General features: G+C 32.5%; 1 pseudogene; it reads right to left on the reverse strand.

The window, feature by feature from the left end:
- Positions 1-1,747: 1,747 nt before the first annotated feature.
- On the reverse strand, positions 1,748-3,961 carry LOC114410577 (annotated as a pseudogene).
- Positions 3,962-4,797: the final 836 nt, after the last annotated feature.

The raw sequence follows: 4,797 nt of genomic DNA on the forward strand, positions 1-4,797 counted from the left end.
GGCTTCAAAAATTCATTTGTATTGGTGATATTGACGAGAGAAAATTATTCACAATATCCTGAAGAAAAAAAAAAAGGTGATCTCCTTTAGAGATGGGTGGCCTTTGAATTAGATCACTATAATTAATCAATAATGTTGCAATTATGAAGCTAATTTGGTCTTTAGCCATTTCAGATGAGCCTTGGGCTTTTTGTGCTATTCTAGATTTCTTAAGGTTGGTACTCCTGGGGAATCCTATATCTTCTCTTCTATTTGGACAGGGATCAAGGATTTTTTTTGGATTGTTAAGGAACATTCGGTTTGGTTAGTTGGAGATCTTATTAACATCTCCTTCTGGCTGGATAATTGGCTTGATGAATCGACAACAATCACTCTAAATATTCTAGAGTTGACTCGAAACTCATTCCAGCCCATGGTGAAGGGCTTAAATAGGAATAAATGTTGGGTGCTTCCTCAAGAGTTCACACTATCTTTTCCTAGCTAGCGGAAGACATTAAATTTTTTATTATTCCTTTAGAGGAGATCATAGATAAACCCATTTGGATCCCCTCAAATTTAGGAAACATGACTTTTAAAGGAGTGTTTTCTTTCTTCCAAACTAACTTGCAATCATTATCTTGGCATAAGATCTTACGTAAAAAAGGAATCTCGCCATCAAAATCCTTTTTGTTTTGGAGATGGATTCATGATTGTTCATCTACGGATGATAATTTGAATGTAGGGTTTTTTTTTTCTTTTGCCTCTATTTGTTATCATTGTGGAGCTATTGTTGATAATGCAAAACAACTATTTCAGGAATGTCCCTTAGCAATGAAGCTTTGGAACTAGCTTAGTCACTTATTGCAATGTAGCAAGTCTTTTTCTTCTGCTATGAACCTGTTTCATACTTGCTGCAATTCAATTAGCTCATAGGTCAAGGATGTGCACGTTTCTTTAGTTGTACACATCATTTAGCTTATTTGGTATAATAGGAACCAAGCTAGGTGTGAAAGTGGCCCTTTTCAGTATGAGCACATTGTCCACAAAGTTATCTCAAAAGGGATGGATTAAGTGCAACATTGATGGTGCAACAAATAGTTGTCTGGGGCCTTGAGCTAGCAGGGGAATTTTTCGTAATTCTAGGGGTGCTTTTTTGGGTTGTTTCTCGCACTCTTTGGATATTTCAATTGCTTTTCATGCTGAGTTGCAAGTTTCATTTTTAGCTATTGAAATAGCACAAGGCAAAGGTCTGGATCAATTATGGTTGAAAGGTGACTCATTGTCATTGCCACAAGTTTTCAAATCTCATCTCCTGGTGCCGTGGAGGTTTCAAAATAGATGGATTAATTGTTTGTCATATACTAAGTGAATCTCTTTCCATAACTCCCATATTTGTGTGAACGAAATTATTGTACGAATAGATAGCGAATCGTGGTTTACATGCACAAGGTATCATATGGTGGGATATAGTCCAAATCTTTTATTGCTAATACTTCTGTTCATGATAAGTTGAATATGCCTAATTATAGGTTTTGCTATTTTTTTTTATTTGGATGGATTTGGTTTTATGTCCTCCTATGTTTGTTGTTATTTCCTTTTTTGATGAACAAATTTGGTTTGCGGGCATATGATTGATTGCCCCTATGGTGCCGACATAATTGGAATGATAGGGTTTTATCATGATGCGTTTGCAATCCTTTGCTTAAAAAAATATCCTCTTTTAAATTGATTTTTGAATATGATAATAAAATTATGTATCTATATTCTTTTAATATATCGTCATTGTCATCATCTTTATTATGCTCCTAATGTCCTATAATGTTGAGCTTTTCTTGTTAAAAAGTAAGAGAAAATGTTCAAGCATATAACCAAATGTATGACAAAATTATAATTATAAGTATAAAAGGACAACTAATTAAAAAATATATGTTATTTAGAAATACCTAAAGAATCAGTTTGTGGGTTCAATTTGAAATGTGTTCATAAAAAAAGCATGTTTAGAGCAAAATGCATAATACTCCTTTAAACAATCGGACATTTGAATATCAATTGAAAGGAAAAAAAAATTATGTCATCTCTATTGTCTTTTGTTCATTCCTCTTGTATGCACCATACGATGGAATATAAAAAAGAAAAGAAAAAGAACTCCGTATTGAGATATGGACAAAAGGAGTGTTGATGTTTATGTTGTCATGAACCAACTATCACAAAATAAAATAAAGCACTAAGTGAAGGGACATGAATAATTTAAAATTACATTTTTAATATCATTGTGGTAGTTCCTCTGCCAAAAAGATGTAGAAATGTCCCATAGCTCCAGTACGAAACTCATTTTTATATCTAGATTCTAGAGTCAAAATTTCACCATCATGAATCTTGATTGAACCCGGTTGTGGATAACAAACAGACATTCCAATGAGATAACCTTTCTCATTTCCAGCCTCTTTTCCCGTTCCATATTTTGGTGTTGATGTACATAAAGTCCTTCCATCCTAAATGGTAGGAGAACATAAATTTTAGAGTTGAAGATGCATTGTTATATATGACCTTTTACAATGATATGAAATTAGAAAATTTATTGAATAAAAAGTCATTCACAAAAAGTTTCACAAAATTAATACGTAACTAATAACAAATGGTTTATAAGAATGGCGAAAAATACTGTTCATCACCTGTCCATATAAAGTTGCATTTACAACACCTGAATGCATATGAGCAGTGCCATAAATTAGATAACCTCCATTTTCCATTGGGATGTTTGCTTTTTGGACATGAGGAGAATCACCACCACCACCAGCTGGAATGGTATACTCTGCCTGCAAGGAATTAAGATTTACTTTTGTTCACTCACTCTAATAAGATTGAAAAGTATATTGTTTTATCATAAAGTACTGTCTTGAAAAACTTATCTACCAGACAATCATGAAGTATTTTGGAACCATTTGACCTCACTTTGTCGGTGGAATCAAGTATGTAAACCTTAACTGGTATTTGGTATATGTTCCAATCAACCCAACTAATTTTGTATCTTAAGGAAACCATTCTCCTTGAACCTTGAAAACCCTCTATTTGCTTGCATTGTAAGTTGTCCTGACAACAAAAGAGACCTCCTTTATAATTTGTAGTCAATCTTTGGTTATGTATATCCCTTGTGACATTATAAAAGTCCTTCGGGAGATTCATATTGTCACATCTACATTGAGTGCAGGCTTTCTTATCTTGTGCACCACGTGTATCAATGACCATGATGTTGAGCAACCATTTCTCCTCATATCCATTTTTAATTTTTGTTGGGTTACCTTGTTCTATAGCAAAAGGATCGGGAATTTTTGAGGTTGTTCCTCGTGATTCTACTCCAAATCCCCAATAATGTGGAAGAATGCCACCATTACATGTGCCTTCGTTTCTTTGGAAAAAAGCATCCTCAGGACGACGAAGCTTAGGATTAGGTGACATGGTAATATTTTGGTGGTACTTTATTGCAAACCAATGATGAAGGTAAGTTTCATACGAAGGTATAGAGTTCCCTTCTTGGTCAACTAGTTCCGCATCAAAACTCTTAATTCCAACATGACCTTTTGGAAACTTTATATTCTCAAATGTTTTTGTTGCAATTGATCCTGGTCCCATTTCAAAACTCCCAGTTACAAAAATAGCTGTCTTGATATGATTTTCAGGCTTTTGATATAGTGAATATGATGTACTTGGTAGCAACAATAGTATTGAGAATGAAAGTATCATTGCATTAGAGATAAACTCCATGTTAACCTGAACATAAACAAGTAGTGTCACAAAATTAGTAATGAATTGTCTATGATGTTATTTTTTTTAAGGTAAGCTCAATTACATATAATTCAAACACATGATTAAAAGATTAGGTAGATTGATAAGTAAGTTTGAAAAAAAAAGTATATTGCTTACCATATGAGAAGAAGACAAAGGATTGATCATGATGAAGATTTGGTCTTTGTTGAAAATTAAAGCAATTGTTTAGATAAATTGGTGTACATACGATGGTCTTGTTTGGTGCTTTTATAATAGAAGATTTTGTAGCAATATAACTGGCATAACTAAATGTAGATTTAATACACACGTAAAATGTTTATTTCCATTTGTCGCTAAAGCATGTGTTTGCAATCTACAGGTAATGATTTGAACAAAATTTATTAATAATTGTTAGTGACTTTTATGAAACTACAAATCATTAAGCAACTGTTTAGATCTATTTATGGGTACAATAATTGGTGTCAATTGATACTTTATGTAAGAATTAGTTTCTATAATAATTTCAATCCCTCTTCATGGTAAACTTTTGTTTTAGTTTTCTGTTTCTTTTAATTATAAATCCAAAGGTGGGGGAATGTGTATACATTACTTATTAACCAACAAATTAAACTCCTTTAAAGCACGAAATTAGTTATCTCACAATATTATGCAGTGTCTTTTTAATGCCAAATAAGATTTTAAATACTTTTTGTTTTTATGATATGATTTACAAAATCAACATGTTAGGCTTGTCTCTTTTAAAGAATGAAACAAAATAAATATGCTTCTTCATATGAATACAAGTTTGCTTCCACGTTCAATCAAATATTATTGGTGATTACTTTTCTGTTTTTTTTTCAAAAGAAATAGAAAATACACATCTAACATTGAAAAAAATTTGATTCATTAAAATTTTCGCTAACATATCTACTTGTAAGAATACATAATTTGGAAAATGAGATTCTCACTCTCCCCAACGCTTTGTAGGCGTTCCTCGACAACTCACACATGCTACTCAATAATATATATTTAACGCCATTGCTTAGATTTCCC

The sequence above is a fragment of the Glycine soja genome, chromosome 4, assembly GCF_004193775.1.
Source record: "Glycine soja cultivar W05 chromosome 4, ASM419377v2, whole genome shotgun sequence".
NCBI lineage: Eukaryota > Viridiplantae > Streptophyta > Magnoliopsida > Fabales > Fabaceae > Glycine > Glycine soja.